The sequence below is a fragment of the Peromyscus californicus genome, unplaced genomic scaffold (genome assembly GCF_007827085.1).
Source record: "Peromyscus californicus insignis strain IS unplaced genomic scaffold, ASM782708v3 Scaffold_8__1_contigs__length_139910024, whole genome shotgun sequence".
Lineage (NCBI taxonomy): Eukaryota > Metazoa > Chordata > Mammalia > Rodentia > Cricetidae > Peromyscus > Peromyscus californicus.
The window spans coordinates 37,278,292-37,291,369 of NW_026294606.1; the positions used below are offsets into that span (position 1 = coordinate 37,278,292).

The 13,078-nt window shown below is 36.9% G+C and overlaps 1 long non-coding RNA gene across 2 annotated transcripts in view; it reads left to right on the forward strand.

Annotated features, from left to right (window-relative positions):
- Positions 1-846: 846 nt before the first annotated feature.
- LOC128104390 (uncharacterized) overlaps positions 847-13,078 on the forward strand; it is a 46,139-nt gene continuing 33,907 nt past the window's right edge. For both annotated transcript variants that reach the window (XR_008215982.1, XR_008215983.1), the window contains exons 1-2: positions 847-1,032; positions 9,238-9,313. This is a non-coding gene — a long non-coding RNA (uncharacterized LOC128104390). The remainder of the gene's footprint in view (positions 1,033-9,237; positions 9,314-13,078) is intronic.

Genomic DNA, 13,078 nt, shown 5'->3' on the forward strand with positions numbered 1-13,078 from the left:
CCACAAGAGACTTCTTACCTCTATGAAATCTCAGACCGAACGGGCCAGATCCTGTCTCTATGAATCCTCAGACTGAATGCGGGAGATCCTATGTCTACCTCCTGGTGCTGGAATTAAAGGTAGGGGCCTCCCATGTGCTGGGATCAAAGGTGTCAGCCTTCTACGTGCTGGGGTTAAAGGCTTGCACCACCACCACCACCAGGCTCTGTTTCTCCTTTAGACTGGTTCAGTCTCCTGTAGACCAGGGTGACCTTGAACTCCTGATCTTCCTGCTTCCTCCTCCCACATGCTGGAATTAAAGGTGTATGCTACCACTGCCTAGCCTCTATGGTTAACTAGTGGCTAGCTCCACCCTCTGAACTCCAGGCAAGCTTTATTTGTCAGAACACAAACAAAATATCATACAACACTTTTACTATTTGTGTTCTGGGTTAGAGCTCAGGTCATCATGCTTAGCAGTAGCTGAGCCATCCCATCTTGCTAACCATTAAGTGATAATTCTATAAGAATATAGGGTCAGAAGAGTGGTATTATCATACAATTATCATACAATTTTCAACGTCTTTTTGTACACTGATAGGATATCTGAGAAATTATTTAATTGGCCTAATATTCAGGCTCAGTTCTTTGGAGGGAAGGAAAGATGACTTTAAGCTGAAATCAGATGTGAGTGGGTTAAAAATTTCAGCTGCCTTTTGGTGAATTCTCAGTGAACAAGCCATCTATTATTCACCTTAATCCAGCTCTCCTGGCACTGGGAGTTACCATGGGAACTCTAGTTTAGCCTTTTGAACAATAAGGGCCTTGGAATGGATCTATTTTGCTGTGAGGGCAGGGAGTGGGTGTTCCACCAGATAAAAGCTATCAGAAATTAATGAAATTGGTTTAGTTCTTACCTGTCTGCAGATCTGTAGTGTTTTGCCCATGGTGGACTTGGGAGATAGCCAATTTGGAAGTAGTGGCCTGAGCATGTTTCTGTCTTTTGTTTCACAGGAGAAGCTAAGTGCCTTGGATTCCATGCCTAACGAGATGGTAAGAAGCAGTTCATGTTTTCAAATGAATGGAGAGAAAAATCTGAAATCTGTAATGAGTGAGCTGACAGTGTAGGAAGGCTCATTTGCAGGATGTAACCTGGATGAACAGAGAAAATAAATTCTCTATGAGTCTCAAGAGGAAGAAAGATAGTAATTCAGCAAAACCTATACAGCATATCCCAGATGTCCCTTCTCTGTCAGCTAGAAATATGTGGAGTCCTAATGGGAGGAAACCACTAACACTCATTTTGATAAAGATTGGTAATTTTTGGCAAATGCAAGAATTTTGTATCATTTATAGGTAATATTAAATTAAATGCTATTTCTTTATAATTAAATTTATCTTCAGAGAACCTTAAGAGAACAAAGCCTTAGATTTTTACTAATGTAATTACTATACTATCACTCCTAAACTGTCAAGAAATTAACTGTCATAGAAAGGGGAAGGACATTATTATTCTAGGATATATACTCCTTGGGTATCTCACATTAAAAACTTCCAAGTGGAAGGTCACTTGTCCAAATATGCCAGCATGGTCTTGATAGGTTATACTTAGCAGAAAGAAAGGAAATGAAAGTTGTAGCCTGGCACTCCCTAGGCACCATTTATGACACATGTCTTCTCTACTAGCTTCCTATGGTACAATGACATAACCCATTGTCAATAATATCCTTTCTGATGTAGACAGTAAAGGGACATATTTTTATCAATGTATTAGTATGCTTTGACACAAACAGCATTGCTGATGGTCAGTTACCTCCTTTGTAAATGGCCTGTTCAGTTGTTGATAATACTGTTGTGGCAAACAGCAGGCACTTTCCTTGCACACATAAAGGCTGGAGACCTGCCAATAAGGAGCAAATCCATTTTAAAACCTTAAGAGATGAGCCTTGAGCCAGTAGGTGGAAACCCAATACACCTGTAGATTTGATGAGATGATGGGAAGAGTAGCTATTTTGTTAATGAGTTGTGTTCTTATGCCACAGTAGCTCCTCCCTTCAAGGCTTCACTGCTAAGCCTGTCCTCCCTCTAAGTTCTAACTGAAAGCACATTAGGTTTTCTCTTTCTCCTCCTATCTCCCTTTTCTAGGCATCAGCTAAGATCATAAGCACACCAGCCATGTTCTCTAGGTACTCTCTTCCTCTCTGGAGACCCTCAAACCATGCAGCTGCTCATAGACTTCCATTGCTCAATTTGTTTCTTATCACACAGAAAGTGTTACCTATTCTCGCCATCATTTCCCTTCTGCTAACTCCAATAAAATTGTTCCAGAGTTTTCTTCTGGGTTTGCTTTTAAATTCTTCTATGTTCAAGACCAAGAACCCACGAAAGGGGACTTGAGTCCCCTGATGATGGTATTTTAAAAATGTAAGAGTTTTCTTCATTTTGTCTAAAAGTCAACCAATGTTTTTTAGTTCTGTTTAAATAAACTCAAAGCCAACCACAATGGCTGAGCAGGCCCAGATGACCTCTGCCTCCATTTGTTAATGTATGTGTTCATAGCCTGGATGTCCTTCCTGTAGTCAGTTGAAGGGCAAACTTCTTTGGGAAGTGGCTTTATTCTCAGCACTAAAGCAGCACAAGGAAATACAGGCAAAAAAGTAAAAGGAAAGAAAGCAATGAAACCACCAAAAAATAAAAATTAAAAATCAAATTCCATTCCTCACTAACCCTAGGAGGAGATCTGTACCTCTGAATCCAAGCTTGCTTCCTGACTTTTTTTTTAGTTTTCTCTATAACCCCAAGACAAACACGACTGGGGTTTTTAGATTACTGTGCTTAAAATACTGGAAATTTCTCTGATTCCCATCATCCATGAGATATGTATGTTCAAATGACTTTAGACATAAGATGGAATCTGCATCCATCAGACAGACACACTGTGAAGTGGACAAATACTTGCATGATTTACCACTCAGCCAGTCAATACCAATGACTGTTACTAAAGGGCTTCTTGAATTAACACATTTTCTCTTCCTGCCAAGCATGGTCATTTCTGTGCTTTGTGAAGTGAAAGAACAATAAGAAGTATTTATTTTCATACATTTGTATAGTATTGCTTTTCATGATGTTTATTTACATGGAGTAATTGTGTCAAACATATCGGCACATGCATGGCCTATGAAACAGTGGTGTATTGTAATTTAAACTAATGAGTTGTTCTGTTTTCCTGCATGACTGCCATCTGTGGGTGATACAAATCAGTTGCTAAATATGAATTACTGTTTGTGATCTAAACTATTATGACTTTTTTTTTTAAAAAATACTATGGCATTCTAGGTCATCTTTAAGAGTAATCAGAGTAGGCAAGCAGTCAAACAGGAAAGAGTCCTCCATTTACCAAGACCTCAAGATCTTTACAAGCCTTCTACTACTTAAGTCATCACCATAACCTTTAGGTTAAACTCTGCCTTGATGGTCCAATGCAGCATGTGTAGGTGGTCAATGATTTAATACTTTATATTCCAATAAGAATCAGAATATAGATGTAAAAAGTATGTTTTAAGAAAGCACCTAAGAAATGTATGTTGATCAAAGTGAAGTAGGACTCTGATAATATTTTGAAGTAGGTCTAAGAGTGACCTCTGATAGGAGTATATCTCAACAGAGAAGAACCTGGCTCTGAGAGTATATACTGGGTGCGATTTTAAAGCATTTTAAGTCACATAGAGTGTAGACACTCTCTGAATTGCATAGTTGTCAAACATTAATTGAATGTATCAGCTCAACAAACCAAAGTGCTAGGCACAACATGGAGACAACAGGTACTTCAGACAAAAATTATGTATATACATGCAAAAACAATACACTCTGAATAAACACTTTCTGTGTTTGTCACTTCACTTATTGAGAGCAAATACCTGACAAGCAGCAACTTGACAGAGGGGAGATGGAAGTTGGTTCATGGTTTGAGGCAGTCATGGCTGAGAAAAAAGGATGTCAGGAGTGTCTACCCAATGTGGCTAGCAGCTTTTGCATGTATGGGCCAATTGAGAAGCAAAGAGGAATGCTAGCATTTGGTTCACTTTCTTATTTGCCCATTTGATGGTGCCACCAACATTCATAGTAGGTCTTCCTACCTCAGTTAAGTCTCTCTGGGAAGCCCTCCCAGATATGTGTAAACAGATGTGTCCTAAGTGATTTCAAAACCTTCATGATCATATTGCCCCTGAAGCCGAACCATTACACTTTCTTTCATAGTTTTTCTTATTCCTGTGTTCTAAGAGTTGAAAATAAATATTCCATTTTAACTGACATCACCAACTCTCTGTGTAATGATATACAAATAGGTTTTCCAGTATGCAAACTTACTTATATCTTTAAAAGTGTTAATAACATATTGTTCATGTTATCTAATTTACTGCACATAATATAGTTTCATATTTTAAAATCAATAAGGCCATTCATTAACAAGAATTTCTAAGATAGTTAAAAGAATATTCATAAAATGCTTCATATTCTTTTTAATTTCATAAATAAGAGATGTTAAACATATGTAAATATTTCCATTGGATGAATATTTAAATTGAGAGCCATTTTTAAGTTATTGTTTACTGAGAACAAAAATTATAATCAGACTTAGAAAACTTCATCTCACTGAAATTAAAAATACCTCCTAATATATGTATTATATTTCATGACTCTTATTGAATAACATGATTTGATACATGGAAGCTTGTGGCATCTATATTATTTTCATAAGATATACTATAAAATACTATTTAAAAAATTTACATGCAAAATATAAACCACAGTCATATTTTTAAAACCTGCTGAAATAAAAATCAGTTCTTATTGTTGAGAGAGGACTCTCATGACCTTCAGATTTCCTATTTCATTTGATTGTATTTTCAGTGCATTTCACAATCTTCCTGACATGCAGTTATTTTAGAGAGAATTAATTCTTAAGTTTCATCTTCATTGCGGGGGGCCTGGGTCCTTATTCCTTTCATCTCATGCACAGCATTTCCCCATAGTCACTTGGGTGATAATGAACTATTTAAGCAATTCTGAATGTAGAGAATAGGCACCAGTTGGATGGTCATTTATTTGGAGTGAGGAAAATGATCTTATAATGTTAGTGATTATGTTAATTACTTCAAAGGGATGGATTGAACATACGGGTAGACAAAATGGGATGTGATAAGTGTATTGTGTTGCTAAGACACACCAGTGGCAGCCATGAATGGTTTAGAAAAATAAGCACTAGAAAAATCAGCTAATTGAAGATATATAGGGCATTTCAGATTAAAATTTGATTTATTTATATCATGTCTTTATCTTTATTATTTTCTGAGATTGTCCTGATAACAACAGCTTATGTGCAATTATGTTAGCTCTTCCGCATCAAGACTTAAATAAATTGTTGCCCTTAATATTACCTAGATGAGGCAAGCATCTCCATCCCTGGGAGAAAACCTGAGCATCTCTAGGTCATCTCGTGTCTATAATAGTTTTGGGAAGCCCAAAGGCTGCATATAAATAAGCATATTTGAAAGCCTGTGGCAGGACGGTGCATAATGTTTAGGTAATGACTAAAATGTAGTGAACAGAATTCTCAATTCAATCTGGCTGACAAATGAGAAAAATGAACATAGCTAATTTAAACATGGTCTGGTAAAGGAGAAAAAAATCACTTACTGCTACCCTTCTTAAAATGGATTGTGGTATTTAATTATTATTACCCTTACTCTGAATTAATTAAGTGACTATGACTTTTCTAGATACTCTGAAATAATGACAGTGATGTCGCACAGTGCCAGAGGTTGACAATCTAGTTAAACTGCCAGGAAATCAAACACATGTCAAGTACTCCCAGCAAGAGCAAGGCAGTTGGCTTGCAAAAGAAAGAAGGAAATTACAGGAGACCCTCTATGGCCAATAGCAGGGGACAGAATATTGGGGGACTTCTCCCTCATTATATTTGATGGCTATGTATATGGAGTTATTTTCAAATATCAAGCAAACTTTCATTGTTTATTTTCTTTCCTCCTTAACTGGAGAAGGATCTTATAATACAAGATGTTTTCTTCAGCCCCCATTCCCCAAATGCTAATATGTTTTCTTCATGAGTAGGAAAAAATGTGAATATTATCTTTAATAAATGGTTTTAGTGAAAAAAATATTAAAAGTGCTTAACAGGACTGGAGTGACGAATTAGTAGGAAAGTGCTTGCCACACAAATGAAGGCCTGAGTATAGATCTCCAGAACCCACATGTTCTAGGCATTGGAGCACGTAACCAGTGCTCCTATTGTCAGATGGAGGGTGGGGACTGAAGAATCCTCTGGAGCTTAAGGGTCAGCTAGCATTGTGTAAACTTTAGTGAACAAAAATACTCTGTCTCCAACATGAGTGAAGGCTAGCAACACTTGAGGACACTGAGGTTGCCTGTAACATCCAAAGTTTACATGCAAGGGCACACGCACACGTGCGCGCGCGCACACACACACACACACAATTTTTAACATAAGTGCTTATACTATTTAAAAAAACTTAATTTAACTTGAAATCCAACCAATACTATTTTTCTGTATTTTAAATAAATGTCACATAAATGGTAGTCATTCATTCCATAAAAATCAGTTGATATGCTGACTGCCCTGATTTAGTTATTATACATTCTGTACTTATATCAAAATACCATGTTGTGCTATATAAATAAATATAATTTTTGTGTGTAAATTAAAATAAGGCAGTTGAATGTTGTGTTAGTCAAGGTTATTTAAAGGAAGAGAACTAATACTATGAATACATTATATATATACATATATACATACATACATATATATACATACATACATACATACATATATATATATACATATATACATATATACATATATACATATACATATATATATATATATATATATATATATATATATATGGAGAGAGGTGGGAGTTTATTGGATTGGATGGCTAACAAGATGCAATCACAGTATAAAAATTGAAAAGACCAAGAATCTGGTAATTGTCCAGTCTATGAGGCTGGATATCTCAGCACCCCAAATCTGGCACTGGAGACCCAGAGGATACTTGGAGAGCTACTGGTCTTCAGTTTATGTTGGAGTCCTGAAGAATTGGAAGTTAATACAGGCCACAGCCACAGGATAGACTTACTAGTGAGAATGAGGGCAAGCAGGCAGAAAGAAGGTTCTTCCTTCCATGTCATTTTATTTGGGCTGCCACCAGAAGGTATGGCCCACATTTGGAGTGGGTCTTCCTTCTTTAAAAAAAGTAAGATAATCTCCCAGGAAAGCCTTTCATCTTGGTTTCTGGTGATTATAGATGCACTCAAATTGACAACTAAGATAAGCTATCACAGATGTCAAGTGGCATAAAGTGCTGGCTGTCTATCTCCCAATTTCCTTCTATTCATACTTAAGGAAATTTCTTAGTTTTCCCAAATGTCTAACGACAAAGACAGGAACTACATATGTTTTCTGCCTTGCCCTATAACTTAGGGTGCCATGTGAGTAGGTTCTTGTCATGGTCAGAAGAACTGAATACCTCTGGAGAGGTCTGAGACCTTGACTTGCCTTCCCATTTACTCTGTGGTAAAGCTTTCAGTTTAGATCCATTTACCTCTAGTCAGTGTGTCAGAGAGAAATAAGCCTCAATCCTATTAAAGCCTTGCATTAGAGATCTCAGTTATAGCAACTTAGCCTGTTCATTAAACAATATAGCCTCTCTTGACAGGTATAACACTAATAGCAAAATTGCATTTTTAAAAGTTTTTATAACCTTCATTTTTCTTATGGGAACATATTAGAGCCTATAAATTCCAAGTACCTGCACATCCATCCTCCTGGGGAACTGTTTTTAGGAAGACATTGAATCTCAATCATACTGGTATTATTTAGACAGCATCGTTCCTTCAAGTTACGGATGCTGCCTTTGCATGCCAACACCCCCCACCTCCCTATTCTCTGCTGCATTGCTGGTGAAACCCTCTTTCCACTAATATTTGTGCTTTATAGTCCTCACACCTCACCTGTGAGAAACTATAGGCAAACAGTTCACATGAACTCTTAGTTTGCTGAGAATTTCATAGCTGCTTATGATGATATCTGCCTTTAATGGGAGGAAAAAGAATTCAGAAAATCTCAGAGCATAAAGGCACTTGCTGCCAAGCCTGACAACTGAGTTCAGTCTCCGGACCAACTGCGAAAGGAGAGAAGAGCCTCTTGAAAACAATACTCTGACCTCCACATATGCAGCTTAACAAGCTCTCCTGACAAAAATTAATAAATACATTCAGTAAGACATAAGTTTTTAAAATAATGGTGGTATCAGTATTCTGCACTAGAATAGCAGAGTTTTTTTTCTGTTTAGGAAATCTTATATATGTTCTAAAAATGATGACTTTTACAAGATTCCTCGAATCTAAATAATTTTTCGGCATATCTGTCTTTTACTGTTGACATCCCTTAATTAGCTACCACTCTTTTCCCCAAACTAAGTGATCTGTGTAATTGTAATACTATATGCATGCTTACACTACTACAATATAAATTGCAATTAGAACCCTTTTAATTTCTATCACTGTAGGATTTACTTTAATGTTAAAGGGGTTCCTTTAAGTAAAATAATTCAAAAGAAGATGTAGCTTTTCTTTTTTCTTATTTCTTTCAAAGAAATATTTTTGTAAGTTTGACACTTAAGAGTCATAAAGGACACTTTGTATTGATAGAATTCTCCTTCTTCAAATGTTCACCCAGCCAGTCTGAACAGTCAAGTAAGAATGCCCCAAGTCAGTACTTTCCAGGTACGGAAACTCTATTCTTCAAAGGAATCAGACTATCTCCTTGTTCCCACACTTCCACTCTTTAAATTTTTACCATTTTCTTTTACCCCACTCACGCAAGGTTTAGAAGAATGGAATCTTTGGTATGCATGCCCCCTCTTTTTTTTGGTTTTTTGAGACAGGGTTTCTCTGTGTAGTTTTGGTGCCTGTCCTGGATCTCGCTCTGTAGACTAGGCTGGCCTTGAACTCACAGAGATCCACTTGGCTCTGCCTTCCGAGTGCTGGGATTAAAGGCATGTGCAACTGCTGTCCAGCCCACATGACTTTAAAATTTTTTTTTCATTTATTTTATGTGCTGACCACAGTTTCCCCTCCCTCTTCTCCTCTCATTCTCCCCCTCCTAAATATCCCCCTTGCCATCCACTTATCCAGTCCTCCTCTGTCTCCACTCAGAAAGAAGAATGACTCCCATGGGTGTCAACAAAGCATGTCACATCAATTTGAGGCAGTACCAAGCTTTTCCACCTGGGTATGTATGTCTTTATCTTATTCAGAATATAAATGAACAGAATAGGTTTTCTGTTTCGGCACACTGCACTCCTGTACACAGATATGAGGGTTTCTGGGTGGTGTATATTCCAGTAGAGTTATTCTTTGCTATTCCTTGTAGGAAACATTACATGTAACAGCATTTTTGCTTGTCCATAACTGTTTCATTCTCTGTAGCTGTTTCATTCAGCAAAGAAATCACATACCTTACTCTGAGTTCATTGCATTACATGCTATGGTTGATCATGTTACTGCCTTGTCACTTTTAATAGTTCATAAGCAAGATTCTGTGCTTCACATAATCAGCACGTGTCTGTGCTCACAAACTCCACAGTAATTTTTTGATGCTGAATTCACTTTGTGCCCAGTTTTCTGATTCTGCTTCCTTTTCCTGTTTCCCTTGTCTACCTCATCAACTGTAACCCAGTGATCACATATTTTCTAAAAGGGAGAAACTATAGAGAAGCATGCTTCATCATGTCAGATCCAAGCACCTAAGAATATTGCTAAGGAAAAAAAAAACATGTAAAACAAAAAAAATAAAATGAAGTCCTTTTGTTTCTGATTCTTTTTACATATATTTAAAGAAAAACAAAAACAAAACCAAAAACAACAACAAAACTCTAACAACCTGGAACTGGTGGTTTGTTTGACTTGGTGGTTAAGGTACTTGTTGCTCTTCTAGAGGACTAGTGTTCAGTTTCCAGCATCCATGTGAGGTAACTCATAACCACTTGTAATTCCAGCTCTTGGGATCTAAATTCTTATCTGGAATCTACAGTCTTCTCCACACATATGACCTATTCACATACACAAACAGACATACACATGCACATAAATAAAGATAAATCTTAAAATTATCTGACAGGCATATTCTGTCTTGTGGGAAAAAGTAACTAAGGGATACATTTTATAACTTCCAGGAAATGAAGACCAATCAAATGAGAGAAGAGCATCACCACCAGTTTCACAATACTGAAAGATTAGAGGGCCTCCAGCCTCTGTTCAGGTGGCCTAAATCTATAGTAATGGACAGCCATTTGCTTTCTCATTGCTTCCTGAGGTGTCTTTTAAATATCTTCTTGTACTCCTTCAGTCCATATCACGGTTGCTTGTTAAATAAAAGGACTAAGGATTTTTACTTTATATTTGCCTTAATGGATCAATGGTTGTGTGACTGAAAATTGTCAATCTACTTTTGACATGTTTAAATGAAAATGGTTGACCAGAAGTCTCATCTCAGTCTTAAAGTCCATTAACTTGGAATGTGTAATTTCATTTACATATAGAATAAAGTCTAGATAGATTAATTACATGGTCTGTGCCTAGCCTGCTTGGCAACTGACATAAGGCTTGGTGTGCAGTATCTGAGCTTGATATGTAATACTTCTATATCTCTACCCAAGATTTAAACTGTGTAAAATTTGAAATTCATGATGTATTCCTTAATGCTACTCCATACACACATGCTTAAACCCTGGAGATAAATTAAAAGCTTGCTGCTAGGATTGGTGAAATAGCTCAGTTAGTAAAGTACTTGCCTTACATACACAACAACCTGTTTAATTCCTGGAACCCACATAAAAAGCGATGTAGGGTAGTATACACTTATAATCACAGTGCTAATGAAAAAGAGTCCACGGGATCTCTAGGACTCCCTAGCCAGCATACATAGCCTTCTCTTCTAAGTAAGCTCTAGGCCAGTGAGAGACCCGGTCTCTCAAGAAACAATACAAAACAAAAATGCTAATGACAGATTTCTTTTGGGCCATCAACCAGCTCCCAAATCATGACACTGAGATTTATTATAAGTTTTGAATGCTTGGCCTAGATTAGGCTCATTTCTGGCTTCCTCTTTGAATTTAAATTAACCTCTTTCTCCTTATCTACCTTTTGCTTTGGGGCTTTTTTACTTGTTTTTACTTCTGTACATCTTACTTTCACTACTTCTCATGTCTGGCTATCTGGTGACTGCCTGGCTTCTTGCCCCAGGTATGTCCTTTGTTTTCTCCTATTTTTTCTCTCCTTCCTCTTCTCTCAAGCTTAGATTTCTCCTCCTATTTATTCTCTCTGCCCAGCAGCCCTGCCTATCCTTTCTCTGAATAACTATTGGCCATTCAGCTCTTTATTAGACCAGTCAGGTGCATTAGGCAGGCAAAGTGAAGCAAATGTCTTTACATAATTAAACACACATCATTATATCATTAAACAAATGCAGCATAAACAAATGTAAAGCACTTTTATACAGTTAAAGTAATATTCTGCATCATAGACAAATGTAACAAATCTTTGGCCAGTTAAAATAATTTCTACGATATTTTCCCCTTTTTGTTTAAATGAAAAGAAAAGGTTTTAACTTTAAGATAGTAAAACCATATACATCAAGAACAATTATCAATTAAGGATTGCATTTACAATGTCCAATATACTTGTATTTGGAAAATTCAGAGAAAATACTCCATTATTAATCCTATCTTGATGACGCTCAAGTCTTATACCTAATATACATTCTATCATAACTAAAGAAACTATAACTATCTAGCCTTCAACTTCCTCAAAACCCTGGAAGGATATGTTACCTGAGTAAACAAAGTGCAGTGCAAGCCACTTCTAAAATTATAGAAATGACAGACATCTGGCTTCCTGAAGAGTCACCCAAGATTCCTCTGCAATGGTGGAGCATCCATCTTCACCTACAGGCCCGGAATATCTGGCAGACTCTTCTATGAAGCAGGAATTTTGAAGGACTAGACTACCTTGTCTTGGCAAATTTGGCAGTCACTTTTCTCTGTGTCTTGCTTGTCCAGTTTGTACAGCTTACTGTCAGCAGTCAAGGCAAGAACAGTTTCTTGCCTAAATGACTAGTTTTGCCACAGTGAAAGCAAACTCCACATGGAGTTTTTTCAGTACTCATCATCTTCTCTAAAGTAAGTTGGTGCTGCCAGAAGCAGGTGTGTCTCACTGTTATGAAAAGCCACCAGTTGTTAAACATCTTGAAGGCCATATTCTGTAGGTCTCTGAAGAATTTGAAGACCATCAATCTATCTAAATATATCTGTTTAACCTTGAAAATATACCTATTATGACTACAAGTTTGATTATTATAGATAACTATTAATCTGCATTTCTTATTTATACATTAATTTTTTAAATGAGCTACATGAACACAATACCCCAGACAAGAGTAGAAACCTACATTCTTTATAATAAAAATAATTTTAAATTTGTGTTGATATATCAAAATCCATACCAATGTAAAATATTTGAGGATAATAGTTGTCTTTTCATCCTATATTTTATATCCCACTTAAACTATTACAAACATCCATAACCTACCAATGGCCAAAAACCTCCCACCCTTGGGAATATGGGCATTGTGTTGTCTAGACTACTTCCTGTTGCCTGTGGACAAAGGCATCTTTTTAGGGAACCTGAGGAATTTTAAATAATGGTCAATTCCTGGGAAAACCAGTTATAACATTTTTTTTGTCCAGTCTTTGTACAATGGGAAAGTGCAAGGCTTATCTGCAGTTCCGGCGAAAATAGTTTGTGAGGCTGGACCATCCCAGCCAGCTGCCTTGAAGATATTCTAGATGCAGAACTCTGAGGAAACTGCCCTAGAGGTACTCTGAGAGGCTGAATCACCCAGGCTACCTATTTTCATTGGTGTCTGGTCTCCTTGCCCTGAAAGCACACAAACTTTCAAAGGTAACATACATTTCTTCATTATCATGAGTATGGACTA